At 37.9% G+C, this 16,309-nt stretch overlaps 1 long non-coding RNA gene across 17 annotated transcripts; it reads left to right on the forward strand.

Annotated features, from left to right (window-relative positions):
- Positions 1-1,978: 1,978 nt before the first annotated feature.
- Positions 1,979-6,715, forward strand: LOC148973343 (uncharacterized). 17 transcript variants are annotated; one of them, XR_016146857.1, is made up of 10 exons: positions 1,979-2,121; positions 3,227-3,353; positions 3,521-3,572; positions 3,701-3,749; positions 3,936-4,040; positions 4,179-4,224; positions 4,840-5,095; positions 5,735-5,860; positions 6,070-6,140; positions 6,544-6,715. It is a non-coding gene; the product is annotated as an uncharacterized LOC148973343 (long non-coding RNA). The 17 variants fall into 17 exon arrangements; XR_016146845.1 differs by having other exon boundaries at positions 3,701-3,745; XR_016146854.1 differs by lacking the exon at positions 4,179-4,224 and adding an exon at positions 5,548-5,631 and having other exon boundaries at positions 3,701-3,745; positions 3,936-3,968.
- Positions 6,716-16,309: the final 9,594 nt, after the last annotated feature.

The raw sequence follows: 16,309 nt of genomic DNA on the forward strand, positions 1-16,309 counted from the left end.
GAAAGGTCACATGACCAGATCAGGTCACTTCCTGCTTGCACATCTAGAAGAAGATTTCTTCCTCAGACTACTAAAATAAGTAGTATATAAAAAATCTTAATTTACAGATAGAACTATCAAATTTTGTACATATGTTCTTTAAAGGGTCTACTACTGATATATTTTGAGAATTATACTCCTGCATTTATATTTTGCTCGTAAGACTTGTAAATTTGTTTACGGTCACAATTGTGACCGGTAGTATAACAGTATAGCAGTGCTTCAATTGAAAACACAGGTACAGTATAGGCAGATATTGGCGGGTATTGGCAATCCTACACTGAATATGCCACATCTGTGATGAGGATGGATGATCACGGCGAAGGAGAAGTGCTCACTAACACAGATTTAGACAGCTTTGTGAACAATATTTGATAGAAATAGGCCTTTTGTGTACATAGAAATGGTCTAGATCTTTGAGTTCAGCTCATGAAAAATGGGGGCAAAAACAAAAGTGTTGCATTTATAATTTTGTTTAGTGCAGTTATCAGTATCCCAGAAACGTTCAATGTGTTGGACCTTCTGGACGTGCATGACCCCCTTCCCCCCACCCCAAATTGAAAGTGACTGTAATAGTGATGGCTCAGATAGGGAGTCCCAGGGTGGAACGGCCCATTTGCCAGGTAGACTATTGAATGGCGATGCAGATGTGATCTGGAGGATTGTGCAGATGTTCATGAGAACCAAATGGTGTGCCTCACACATGACCACAAACAACCCTTTCTACAACATTCGGCCCATCTTCAGTGCACTGAAAGAGTGCACACATCTACCTGAAACTGGCCTAGGACAGGGCCCAAGTGTAGACATGGTCTAGCCCATAGGGGTCTAGCCGAACAAGCAGAAGTTCCTCCAGGGTGTAACTTTGTTCATGACAACCTTTTCACCTCACTAAGCCTTCTTCACGAAATGACAAAACGAGATATTGGATGTCTTGTAATGAATTGTGTCAATAGGTCAAATTGAAGAATTTGAATGAATTCTGACTATGTAGTTTCCCACCGGTCACTATTGTGACCGAGTATAAAACCTAATATTTCACTAACTTAACCAACATAAAATCAAAAAAGGCATATTGTTTGAGTGTTAGGGAGGTCTAAGGAGTAAAATGCATGTACTCAAGTTGCAAGAAAAAAATTGGGATTAAACGGGTTAATGCATAGCCTATAACATGAAGGTTGAGTCTATCCAATACAGTCAATTGTACACTTTAATTTACAATATATATATAAAAAATACAACTGGCCTATTGGAGTAGCTTATGCTTTTACATTAACGTACAAAAAGGGCAGATTAGGTAACCTGGTCTTATTTTTTATTTAATGAATTAATCAGATGATTTATTTACACAATCTTTTTTTAGATTAATTTACAACAAATAACTCGCGTTACTGCGGTGGACAAAATAAACGTGCACACATTGCCTTTGTCTAGTAATTTACATAATCTAGCAGACGCTTTTGTCCAAAGCGGCTTTAAAAGTGAGGAAAACAACGAAACTGTTCATCGTAATTAAGAGAAAAGAATACATAGATACTAAGTTTTCAACAGTTTTTAGAAACACGCACAGATAGTGTGAGCAATGTTCTAAGTGTTTAAATGCGTTTGTCACAGAAACGATAAATCATTGTATAATTTATCATAATCATGACAAATCTTAGAGTAAAATATAATATTATGTTTGCCAGCACCTTGCGCATCAAAACAAACTTGTCCTTTCATCACGGGTGAAACTCGCACTAACATTAACAGGCTTGATAGCGCGTTATGTTCTGTCCACTAGTTCCAGCGAGGGTGAGCTAGAGCTCTAGCTCTTCCCATTGGAAGCTGCAGCGAAGCCCCGCCCACTAAATTTAGCGAGGTGGAGCTGGAGCTCCAGAAAAGGGGGAGCTTGAGCTCTAGCTCCTCCCATTTGGCTCTGCATCGAGCACCATCTCAAATAGACTCACTTAAGAAAATATACCCCCAAACCGTGAGTTTTTTCCTTTAAATTGCGCATGCGGAGGCCCGCGGTTTCTTATTGAGTGAGTGTGGGCGACGCTGGATCCTCTCTCTGGCTGCCATCGAACAGCAGAAGTGAAGGTAAGCTATTTACATAGGAGTGCATATATATTTTTTTAATTATGAGACATTACACTTCGCTTTAATTGGGCTTTCGTTTGTTTAACATGTCATTATTACTTGAAATTAAAGTTTGAATCTGTCGATGGCGTCACCATGGCGGAACACATCAAGCCGACGGTAGGCCGTTGGGCACATATTTCAAAGTTACTATCAGATTTAATGTAATTACCTTGACAAATTATACATTATTAAACATATATAAGACTCAGGTTTCAGTATTTGACCACTGTTTCTGAGAAACTTATAGTGACGGTTATGTATTAATTAAAGGAGTTATGCAATAAAAAACATTCGATGGCGCTTTTAATATGAATTATGTGCGTCATTCATCCGCTCCCATTCATAAATACCTCTGTCGTCGTCATGACAGAGCTCGACCAAACAAGTGCTTTAGCTCAAAAATATGCAGATTCTGAGAAATATTTATTGATTATAGGTTTCTGTCAGATTTCTGTATAACGTTAGAGGAATTATATTTATTGAATACACCCAAAATGGGCCAATGTAATCATAGCGCTGGATACTCCTCGGATGTAGTATGTTTTCAATACACACTGGCAGCCGGCGGGCGTCGTGTGCACATAATTTATAACGTTACTACATAATATATCACGAAGAAGAGCCACATGACCTGTGACACCTGAAACCACAACAAAGTTTCCAAAGATCGCAGAATACTTGCAGATAACATGATTGCAACGATATATGACGCATTATTTGTGTTCTTCAAGCCATGCAGATAACTTCATAATATATTACATTTATAATGTAAGTTAATGTTAATCGATATAATCTAGTCCAGAATACTATAAAATACAATATTTCATGTCCGTTTTTTTATCCGAAGCTAAATCAGATCACAGAAGGTTATTTAAAGCATTCGACATGCATTATAAAGTAATTTTGGAGCAAAAACATGGTTTTATAATCTCATAAATTGTAGTGTACTATAGTGTACTGAATTTCTTGTAATTTTTACTTGCCACTAGTATACATTCATGTGAATACTATGAGAGCTGGTCTTTAATTTAAAATGTAAATTTTTGGTCATTTAACTTCCTAGATCAAGGAGGAGTTTAGACGCATCACAACATATTCCTTAGAGGAGACATTCACACGGAAGCTTGATGAGTACTCACGAGGTCTTTTGCGGCTAATGCGTGCCAAAGGAGAAAAACACTTTAAATGACGTATGTGATTTTATTTTTTCACAAAAATGTGATTATTGATATGAGTGAATTAAAACTAAATTAATTTGTAAACAATTGATTTGTTGTGCGCAAAGTTGAGCTCCTTACCAACTTAAACCTTTTAACATCAATGTGTGAATTCGGTCTTATCTATCTATTTTCTTTAGTGCTTTGTCCGTTCGGGTCACAAGATTTTTGAGCCGACCCAGCATTTATCAGGTGAAGGGGCAGTGTTCATTCTGGACCGGTCGCCAGTCTGTTCCAGGGCCGTAATTCGGTCTTAGTATATGTAAATCACTCCCCACTTCGCTAACATTCTAACATCACTAAATTGTATCTCCCTACAGACACAGAACATTGAGAAAAAAAAGAGATGCTGCCATTACTACCAGGTATGTATGTCATACCAGGTATGTCAGATTTTTGATTAACTCAAAGGATCCTCCTCTCTTCTTGTATCCACCTTCTCCTTTTGCCTTCCACTCCCCCTCTGCTTTCCTTTTAGATAAACTGAAATATATTGAAACAGCATCTTACATAAAATAAAAATGTGCATGCTTTTTGTTTGTTTTTTACATGCAGGAATGTGAGGACTACACAGACAAAAATATGAAGGTGATTGTGAAGCACAATGTCATGGCTGAGGAGGATCCATCAGATTTGTCTATTGTGATCGAGGGAAACCAAGTAATGGAATCAAAAAGTTTAGATACAACAAAATCTTAATGTGATTGCCTTGGACATACTGCTCTCATCTCCTCGCTTAGTTTCATTTTCTACTCTCTCCTCCTCTTTTTCCGCTCTGACCTGGATGTCCTAAAACAGCGATGTTTTATTATCCAACATTATTAAAACAACATTTGATAGACCAGTGAGTTAACATGTTCATTACTTGAAATGTTGTGTAAAGTTGTTGTGCTGCACTGTATTTTGAGTGTTTCATATGAATTTTTGGATTAAAAACATTGATCTGATGAACCATGGAAATTGCGGTGGCAGAGAAGTAACAACTTAGCATTTATTTTTTGCCAAACACACCTGTTTCAGCCCATACACTTACAATGTTGTTAGCTGGTGAGGTAACGTAAGGTTACTGTGGGTGCTAATATAACTTAGCCGTTGATAAGATTCAATTTAGAATTAACGTGTATTTATTTGTTTCTTTCTGGAGGAATTCGTAGAGGGTTAACAAAAGTCATGGCCTAGAGAACATAACGTCATGAGAATAAATGATACTTCTCTGCCAACGGCTCAAGAGGGCAATCGGCTCCAGAAAAAAAAAATACCTGTGGAGTTTGATTTTGGTCGAAATTGGTGAAAGAAAATTGCATTCACAACCAGGTTTCCTCTCCAGAGCCGTATCAATGGGCTTGCCTTCACAGTTGCAGGAAATGTCTTTCAAATAGTAAACATTAACGTTGGGGCATTACTATTTTGATTAAGTGATTGTAATTGTTTTTTTTTTTCTCTTTTTCTTTCTTTCTAGAATTACCTCAAATGAAAAGTTACCTCGCCATTATTGCTCAAAAGTTAAGTTCCTCTGATTTTGCTTTTTAAAATTGTTTCTCTAGCAGAGCTGTAGAGACTTGTGATGTTGGGCTGATTGATAGTGTTAATTATTTGATTTAAGTTATTTGCACTTTAATTTATTGAAGAGAATAACTTTTTTTTTCTTCTATGAACAAGACTGGAAGGAGTCCTGTTGAGGATTTAGATTGCTCCTCTTTTGAGACGTGCAACTGGTGAGTAACCCCCTTGAATTTTTATTTATTTATTAATAAATACCCCCCCCCCCACCCCCACCCTGTCCTCCTCCTCTCCTTTAAGAACATTTAGGGCAATTATTAATTTGTTTCATATCTTTATCATTAATCTGCATTTTATACATAAAAACATATAAACTGTTGTTACATGTATCCATTTATATTGATATTTTAAACTATCCTGATATGTAAATGTGACCTGTCTTATCTAGAGTAAGTTGTTCCTGTTGCTCTTGGTCAGGTGATATGTGCAGATGAGCACCTGTGACTTTAGGTCATGTGACTACATGTAGATATATAGCTTGCAGTCTACTGACTGCCATTTTGAATTTGCCCTGAAGAAGGCCAATGAGGCCGAAACATGTTGGCATATGTTTTTAATGGATAGCCAAGTTTAAATAAAGGCTTTTTATATTTATTTTCCTTTTGAGTGCCTCAGAATTACTGTTTATCTGGGAACAACTTTGGATCTCCAAACTGAAGAGCACCAAAGGAACACACCTCATAGCACCCAAGTAGCACTCCTAGTAATTCATTTGTAAACGTATAAATTATTGGGAAGCTAAGCATAAGAATCAATATGAAACAATGCCAATAAATGAATAAATTATTTTTCAGATTGAAGTTATAAAAGGCTCTGGGGTGTGGAAAGCAGCCCTCCTTGCCACCTCTGCTACTGCCATGGTGTGGAATCTGCTGCTGGGCACATTTGACCTGGAGACTTTGCTGAAAACAACCTGAATGGTACAAAACATGCTCCTAATCTCTTAAAAAACAATTAATATTCTGTGGAATAAATTATGTTTGTGTGCGGGCATACCATCGCTTTTTTACTTGCCATTTTTGTATTTCCTTGCACCTCAAGAAAATGTGATGTGTATATAAAAAAAGTATTGCTTTCACAAGCTTCGTTTTAACCCCCTTTTATAATAATTTTGAAATTTTACTTTAAGGTGGGAAGCCAACCAGAGGGGATGGGGAGCAGCTGGTCGCCCTTGACCAAATTAAAAAGGCATCATTATTGGTGAGTAAATGTATAAAAGTTTTGTTTTCCCTTCTCAACGCATTAGGATTTTATAAGTTCACCACTTTAACCATAGCCTACTTGTATGTTTATTAGGCATCAATGGAGACTGTATAAGGGATTATTGTTACTATATCTGCTTGGAACCTATAATACTAATTCATCGCTTGCTCAGTTCTTGATCCTAACTTTCCTTTTCTTAAGCCACGTTTCTGATTTTTCAGAATCTTCCAATTGACATGTTTACATGACGCATTTTTTAAAATGATCAGCCTTTTATCAAAAAATATGTGTCCGATCACATCTGTACTGTAAGCACTTTGGGTTCCTGATGAAGTACTATATTCTTCTTCTTCTTCTTAGTATTATTATTATAGTGTCTTATTATTTTTGTCTTCTCTAGATGCTACATTGAAGAAGTGGCCGTCAGCCAGCCGAGGGGAGATGGGCACGTCTATCAATTTAAAGCTCATGGAGCTGAGAAGATCAAAGTTTTTTTTTTCTATCCAGTTTTTTTGTCTTATTTTTGTTTTTGTACTATTTGATCTTAAGTAAATAAATAATCTAAATGCGTACATTTTGGACTATTATTTATGTTGCCTAGTAGCTATGGATTTTAATAATTATTCTAATATAGGTAAACATGTTGGTGCATGTATAGGTGAACATATATGTTCATATATACATGCATACATGTACTTGTATAGGTACATATATGCATGTATATATGCACCTATATGTGTGCATACATGTACCTATATAGGTGCGTATATATGTGTACATATATGCACGTATATATGTACATATATGTGCATATAATATAGGAAAACGGCCAATTTTATATATATATCACATATATTAAAAACATATATCAAAACCTATATTAAAACATATGTTTATATAGGTTTTTTCCATGTGGGCAGTTATACCATTGACTTGTATTAAAGGGATAGTTGACCCCAAAATGAAAATTCTGTCAGTATTTACTCACCCTCATGTTGTTCCAACCCCGTAAGACTTTCGTTCATCTTCGGAACACAAATTAAGATATTTTTGATTAAATCTGAGAGGTAGTTTCACTACGTGAAATCTCATGGCCCACAGAGACAGAAATTAATAATTGAATAATCTTGTTGCTTCATAAACTTACAGGACAAGTTCAGTATTTTACAATTTAAGCCCTGTTTTAAGATTGTTTCTGATGAAATAGAATGGTTAAGATTGTTTTTTAGACAGATGCTGCTGTCCCGAGAACACAATGGTAGCATAGGTGCACAGGAACAATCCTTCATAAAACGCATAAAACTTTAGTTTGCAAAGATGTGAAACTCACCGAGTGGTCTGGGGTGTTGATATGCTCACACAAAAATCACTGCAAAGATGTTTCCAACAGGTTTTATCGTAGTTTTTGTACAACTCCATTGACTTGTATTGTATGTTCTGTGTTGTACGGTATTACTTCACCGCCGGAAACGGAAATGGGGTTGTTTGTATTCTTTCTGTAGTCGCATGCAGTCACGGTATCGTAGGCTACACTATACAAGTGGTTTGCTTGAAATTGGCGAAGGTGCATTATCGCCACCAACTGGGCTGGAGTGTGTATTATTCAAGCTCTCAACAGAAGAATGTACGGTTGTGAGGCGTTCGGAAAAATAGGTCAACAGTTTTGCAACGAATGGTAAAACACCTGTTGGAAAGCATCTTTTGCAACAATTTTTGTGTGAGCATATCAGTGAACACCCCAGACCACTCGATGAGTTTCACGTCTTTGTATTATGTGTTTTATGAAGGATTGTTCCTGTGCACCTATGCCACCATTGTGAAGATGTGGGGGTGCTACCACAGAATCCAAAAATTCTTGTGACTGCAGCATTTGTCTAAAAGACAATCTTAGCCATTCAATTTCATCAAAAACGATCTTAAAACAGGGCTTTATTTGTAAAATACCAAACTTGTCCTTTAAGATTGAGCCACTTTAGTCACTTGGACTATTTTAACAAATGACTATCATTACTTCTGGGCCGGCCAGTTTCGAACCCTTAAGAAGTCTATGGAGGAGTGAGACCGCTCTCAGATTTAATAAAAAATATCTTAATTTGTGAACGAAAGTCTTATAGAACAACATGAGGGTGAGTAATAACTGACAGAATTTTAATTTTGGGGTGAACTAACCACACTTGAATCCCATAAAATCCATCAGCACAAAGTTCACATTTATTTTTTGCCTGCACGTCTAAGGCTTATTATCAGTCCATCAAATGCGAGTGTTGAATATGGTCATGTCTCTTCCATGAATTAATTCTTTTTAGTTCTCTGTTCTCTCAGCACCTTCTTTCATACATTTCAAATGACTAATACAGCATGTCAATGCGAGCATAAACAGTTTAAGGCTAACAAAAGCCAGCTACGGCACACAAGACCGATGATTCCAGCAGCGCCGCATAAACAACCCTGTGAGCAGCGAGTCTCGTTTTTCAGAGTCCAGCTGACATTGGAGTGCACACATTGCCTGATGGATTGGGCAAAGACTAACCGCTAGCCAGCTAAATGACAGATTGCACAGTGACAGTGGAGATGATCATTGTCTTGTACAGAGGAGGCTGTTTCGTCTAATGAGCCCAAGAGTAGGAAAATGACCCATGTGACACTGCTAAGAAATGACTTGAATGGAAATATAGGGGAAAATGCAGCTGTTTGTTTTGAAGTTCTTTTTTTTGTAACGAGAGTTTATTTCTAAGGACATGAGCGACAGCGCCTGTGATCATGTTCAACGACACAACAAAGTTCAGAAAAATGTAACTTTATGCAAATGAGCAAGTCAGTGGAGCTCATGGGATCCATGGTGAGATATAAGTTGAGTGTGTAAGCAAAAAGATGGTTACTGTGAGCAATTTCACTACTCTATAAGATTCACCTCTTCCAACACACATTACCGATCAAAAGTTTGGGGTCAGTAAGATTTTAATACTTTTGCAAGAATTCATTAACCCCTTGAGCTCAAAGTGTACCATCCCCCGCGAAAATATTCATAATCAAATTACCGAGCAACCACTGAATTGAATAACAAAGAATGTAGTTTCTAAGTTATTTATAGTTCGTAGAATGCCTAAAGTGATCCATCAAAATAAAATGTAACCATGGGGACCTTTTTCTAAAGCTAACAATACAATAAAATCAATTGGGAGATGAGGTCACCTACAAATCAAAAGGTATTTTCAATGCTGTTGACTGCAGTTCTGGCACAAGGTCTAACTTAATTTGCAATTTTCTCCAAAAATAATGCACGGATGAATAGAGAGATAACCGAACAAGGCTGTGGCGTGTCCATGGAGAGATATTAGGTATTCTCAGTTGTTGTTTTTTTCTTTCACAACCCCCCTCCAGCTCCCCTTCTTCGTATTTGTGGAGGCCATTCAGGAGATTTGTGTGAGAGCCTGACACAAAATCCCAGACTGTTCTGCTGCAATATTTTGAATGTGTCCTTCCTTTACCTCCCACAAAGTCATTCTTGTCATTGAGCTCCTGTGACAGATCAGCAGTTATTCCCACACCGCACATAGTTATACGTGCACAAAGTTAATTCTTTGATTTATTGCCTTGAGTTTAAGACAAAAAAAAAAAAAATATGCAGGGAGAACTTTTCAGTGCTTGATGGATGACAGAAGGAGAAGGAGGTGACATGTCCATCAACCTGTTCTGCCTATCCAGATCTTACCCTTTGCTGACCACACTAACCGTCATCATTTCCAGGTGATAGCTTTGAAAATGATTTGCAATGCTTGCTACCATCTAAATTATTACATTAGATTATATAATATGTTATTAGTATATATCACTCACTTTTGTCATTTCAAAACAGTATGTTTGAGAAATGTGTGTTTTTGTGCATGTGTGTGGCTGAGCTTGAGCATTTAAAGCGGAATTTGACAAAACTGCTGTGCGCTTATAATAAACAATGTTGTTATCCATTGGTGTGGAGTCTAATATATGTATCATTCTTGGTGTGACGGGTCTTAATGGAGGGGTAATTAAATGTTGCTTTCGGATGCGTTCTGCAACATGCCTTAGTCCAACATAAAGAGCGGATTGTATTGATAGTCGCAAACTCCAGATTGAAACTCAACATCCGTTACACTTGCCTCTGATCACTCACTGAGAGATAAGTGAGCCTGTCAGCACAACAAAAGCCCAGTTTGTGGCCTATCACAATAAAGACAGGGTCTGTTAATCATTAAATAGCAGTGGCATAAACACAAGGCCAATCCACAGAGACGTGTCAGATTCGGACTGACAGACAGGATGAATTAGTAATGCTCTGTACTGGGAAACGGACAGCATGTTATTTCAACATGACATCTTTCTCTAAAAAATCGACTGGGTTTGTGATTCCAATGCTAGTGTCATGTGACAGTATAGGTAGTGGAAATGTATTTAAGCATCAATGGAATCATATTGTCATTACAACAATTGACATTTTGTCCATCAGGAATTGTTTGGATTGTTGTCTATTGCTGTGATGTCATGTGAGTGACAGGTTGTCCCGCCCTCGCGCCAGTAAACACATCCATCAGAGAAGAGATGAGAGCTGGATCTGACATTGCATATACTTTACTACTACAGTACATAGGCAAAAACAGTATGTGACAAAAGAAGTGTGTCCGAATTCACAGTACTTATTAAAGAGTAAGTTCCTGGATGACCTTATACTACTGGGTAGATTCATATGATGGACACTTTATTATCCCATGAGGCCACGGGAGAGGATTTGTGAATGGCAGTGAGGCGTCGTAACTGACACTGATAGTTCACATGATAATGGCAATGGATCTAGTACGCCTTGGTTTACTTGCACGCATTAATACTATTTATATATACACACAACATAATTTTTTAGTGGTCGTGAAGTAATTACTTAATTTAAATAAGTAGCCTACCTACTTAAGTGAGTATGTGATTTCGGACACAGCCGAGATGGTGTTGCAAGAGGGAGGGGAAGTTATTTTGCTAGTCATTTTATGGGATCTTGCGTTGTTCTCCAGGTAGCGTCAGTCGATTCAATCACAGAGACAGCCGGAGTCATCTGTCCCTCAGTCACGGTCTGTTCAGAGCAGCGCGGCAGGGGCAAGATATGTTCCTCTGATGCTGCCGTGGCTCCAAAGAAAGCAGACACCTGATTTTATATCAACCTGCCAGAGCTCCTGACTGATACCATTACGCTCTTTTTCTCCATTACCTTTTATCTTTCAGGGGCATTTAAGAGGTTTTGCCATCCGTCCAAACTATAAATGCACCGTCCTTGAATCTAATGTTTCCTTTCTCTCGCTTCCTTTTTCTCATGTCTCAAAATTGATTTGTTTGGTTCTGTGTCTTGCAGCTACTCAGATATAGCATGAGAATTCAGTGGCATCAAAATATTTGGATGTATATATATATATATGTAGGCCTATATATATATATATATATTGTATACATGTATCTTATTTGTTACATTTAAATTGTATCATATACTAAGTTTTTCAAGTTCCAGGTTTAGAGCCAGTAAGATTTTTGATCTGATGCTCACCAGGGCTTCCTTTATTTAATCAAAAATACTCTAAAAATGTTGAATATTATTACAATTTAAATGTAATAAAATGTAATTGATTCCTGTGATGGCAAATATGAATTTTCAGCATCATTACTCCAGTCTTTAGTGTCACATGATCCTTCAGAAATCATTGTAATTGGAGCTCAAGCAAACATTTCTTATCATTATTAAAGGGGTGATGAACTGAGAAATCAAATTTTCCTTGAGCTTTTGATATCTAAGAGGTTATCATATTATAAGAATATCCTTTAAGTTTCAGAACTAAAAACGTCCTTGTTAGTCCAATAAAAACTTTTATTTACACCAGCCTCTGAAAACGTCTCGTTTTGAAAAGTGGGAATCTATGACGTCGAAGGGGTTAAAACACCACCCCGCAGAAGAAGATCAACACCTACTTCAACACGGCCGGTTTAGCCCCGCCCACCGATTCGCGCATTATACGCATAGCTAAGTAGCCTGTTCACACCGCCAGCGATTTTGTCGCTGTGTGTCGCTAGGCTCTGTACTGTGATGTCGCTTGTGGGCGTTCGTAGTGCTGTCGCTCTTGTGTTATTGGTAGACTGCACGTCTGGCCATATCTATACAAAAGACCATCACAAGTGATATATAATTTTAATTTGACTGGGAATAAATGACTTTTAAGGCTAAAAAGAAACCATATGCTGTTGGGAGAGTGTTTTTATATCTCCACAGCTGTGTTCAGTGGATTAAATCATTTACTAGATCAACGATCGATCAATGAACAAATTAAACTCACTCATACTGTCACAAATTATAAAAACGTCATTCGAATTTGACAAATAATCAATTTTCTTGTCCCTAATAGTCAATGCAATGCAGGGGAAATTGTAAAATTAACTGCAGCAGTGCTAACGTGCATTATATAATTACAACACTCGAACTATAACGTTAAATGTATGAATTAAACTCACTGTCGACAGTTTCTTTTATTATCCATGTATGTGGTTACAGTCAAATCATATAAAACAGTGAAATCGTCCTCAAACTCTTTCTTTCTGTCTTGCCTGCACTGCACTCGAGACGGCGACGTGAGCTGAACTCCACTGAAAGTCTTCTTTCCTATTGGTTGTCGCTCGCGAAAATCGCTTCTCATTTGCATAAAGTTGAAAATTCTCAACTTTTGTCGCTTGTCTCTTGTCGCTTGACACGCCCACATTCTGTCGCCAACGGTCACTGTCGCTCGTGTCGCCGGATGTCGCCAGCCCAGCGCTCCATTGAAATGAATGGGATCTTGTCGCTTTGTCGCTGCGTGTCGCTGGCGGTGTGAACGGGGCTTTATGCCTACCTCGTGATGACAAACCGGATCGTTCTACCGAGCAATACAGAATATAGTGCAGTGCCTGGTTGTGGACGAAGACAGTCGCTGCATAAGCTTCCTCTGGATTCCAATAGGACTTCATGGATAAACTTTATTTTTAATGACGTTCCAGCTGATGAGGGTAACACATCGTCGTCTGTTCGCTTCATTTCACTGAGGATTGTTTTATCAACAAGACTGGCTTTGCAGACCGATTAAGAGTAAAGAACGGTGCTGTGCCGTCTATATTGGATCTGACAGGAATTGTGCAACACACGGACTCTGGGTCGAACATGTATGGGCGAATCCGGTTGCCATTTGACAACATTGGACGTTTCCCCCCACATACACCGACGGGTGAGTGAAACTCATTATAATATGCAAAACTGTTATCCACTCACAGCAGTGAGCGTTTATTTCCAAGTCTTCAGTGCGACACGCCCATAAAAACCGACCGATTTTCAGGAAGGTTCACAACTTGGGTACAAAATATTACTTATTCATTTTGATGTTTTTGAATGCAAAAACCAAGCGAACGTCTTAAGTTTACCTCAGACAACAATATAATAACATTTTAAAAGCCAGTTCATGACCCCTTTAATGTAGAAAACAGTGGTGCAGTTTAATATTTTTGTGGAAAGCTGATACATGTTTTTTCATGTTTTTTATTTTATGCACAGAAAGTTCAAAAGAACAGAATTTATTTGTAATAGAAATGTAATAGACAACAATGGTTTAATTGCAACAATGGTTCAGGAAAGTCAAGGCAATTCTGAGCCATAGTGTCATATGACATTCAGACGTTTTTATTAGTTACTAGTTTTTTGGGTCACTGTATCAGCTGCCACTCAGGCTGCTTGGTGACATGAGCTGCACAGAAGAAGCAGGTATGAAGCTTTCGAGCCCAGTGCTCCCGGGCGCTGTGTGCTGCCTTCTGCTGCCTCCCTTCAAGCAGAGATTCTTATCTCTTTTTCCACCCTGGGGACATCAAGCTTTGCCTATCTGCCTGGCAGGCAACACCAGGGGATGAACTCAGCTGCTTGGTGTTATTTGTAACTGTGATATGCCAACTGGGGTAGCACTTATTAACAGCCTGCAAAAACAAAATAATATCACAGAACTTTCAATGTCATTGCTTATTTAACGTCCAACGCATGATGTGTGTGCGTTTACATATTTAACTACGAGTTGATGTCATTATGTAGTTACATATTTGAAAGAATTTGAGCTGAAAATTGAGACATGAAAGAAATCAGCTGTGGATTTAAGAATATGCAATTTGTTAATCAAAAATGTATTAAAAATAGAAAATTAACAGATTGAAAAACAACGTACAATGTCTACGTTTTAATTAAATGTATCATTCTTTCATCTATTGATCCATGTGTTGCTTACTTAATTGATTTTTCAGTGGATGTAGTGTTGGTTTTCTCACTTGATTTCTTGATGGATCTATCTACAGTATTTGTTGTGTCTCAGTTCCTTGTGCCGCACCGTGCTTGTTTACTTTGTAAATTTTGTTGTGTTATGCAGTATTAGGGCTATTAATAGTTTCTCAATTGAAAAATGGGTGTTACATTTAGGCCCTTACTCTTCATACTCTATACTAAATGGATAAAAGGATCAAAAGCCAAAAGAAACAAAAGAAATAAAAATCTTGTCCATAGATTTCCCCCCTCAAGATATCTAAGAAATAAATCCCTAAACAAGTCCAGCTGCCGCAGATGATGCAATGCGTTTCAAGAAAAGAGATTTTTTGACAGTATCTCTTCATTAGATTCAAGTGACTCACCTTCCTGCTTGCTAAGATAGACTCTCAGTCTTTTCTCAATGCTTATTTACAGAGCTGCCAGTGGCCAGACATGCAGTGATAACCTTCAAAGCTCTGCAATCCAATTTTCCTGCAGTCTCTCATTTGCATGTGCTGTGCCCGTTCTGATATGTTAGAGCATTTGCTACATATATCCACTTGACTTTTACTGCATCCTTATAGAGTATAAAGCACACACAGCGCTCAGGGAAAAGTAGTCTTGTGTCTCATCATGAAATGCTGCTGTTCCCCAGAGTTACTGTCTACAGCATGGTATGTCTTTGTTAATTAAAACCAGAGAGTAAAATCAGCTTGTTAATACCCACAGGGCAAGTGGAAGGGTTGTGGTCATCTGCTTGACATAATCTGTAATCGTAAGCAAGGTTGAACTGTGAGATGCAGTCATGTAGAATCGTCTAATTGACAATAACCAGTGCGGACATGGTGTGGTTATTTTTGTGTTCTCAGGTCAATTAATGCACTTCGTATTCATGAGACTCCAGCTTGGTAAATTGTTCTGCTAGAACAAACAACTGACTCTCCAGAGATCCTAATATTACCTTCACTTTCAAGACAATACGATCTGTGTTATATTATTTGGGCTCAATTTCCATTGGGTCCCCATTTGTCAACCATTAACAGTATTGATTGCGTGTAGGGATGCACTGAAATTACAGTTCTGGTCCATACAGATGTGGTGACTTTAAAATTATATTCAGTAGCTTTAAATTCTAATGTGAATAGGCAAAACATTATAATGCACAGGATACAAAATAGTTTTATTTTGAGATTTGGATATTGAGATATTGAGATTTCACTAGATTTTTCAGCAGCCATTACTCAGTCTTCAGTGTCATATGATCCTTCAAAAATCATTATCATAATACGGTGATATTCATGCCCAATAAAATATGCAATATAAGCCGATATGTTAATTTAGGATAAATCAGTACCAGTACAGATATATGGTGCATGCCTGGCTTTTCTATTAGCCTGTAAAATCCCAAGCAGGGAGACTAGGAAGTAATGCAATTTTGTATCAATGACAAATTAATTTTTCTTTTCTTAATTCTTGACCCACTGTTCCATTCTGATGCAGGAACCTATTTCCCAGAGTGTGCTTCTCATTAGGGAAAGCAATCAGGCCGTTCATTAGCCCATGGCCAAGATGGAGGGCTTCAATCTACAGGGGGAAACAGCAGCTGAACTGCGTTCTTGCGAAGTCTGTGACCCGTGCGGTTTGCTCAATCTGCTGTGCTCCGTTTATAATTAATTGCGTGAACATTTCCTTTCCCGTTTGCCCCATTCCACCTCCCTATTCTCCAGCAACTGTGAAATCAGCCTGAAGCAAAACTATCGATTAGAAAGCAGAACTCGTGGAGAGCGCTGCATGTTTCAATTAAACACTCATAATATATCTGCGAGTGAAAAGCTTCCCATGCATTGAAATAATT

The sequence above is a fragment of the Pimephales promelas genome, chromosome 16 (genome assembly GCF_988280905.1).
Source record: "Pimephales promelas chromosome 16, fPimPro1.hap1.1, whole genome shotgun sequence".
Lineage (NCBI taxonomy): Eukaryota > Metazoa > Chordata > Actinopteri > Cypriniformes > Leuciscidae > Pimephales > Pimephales promelas.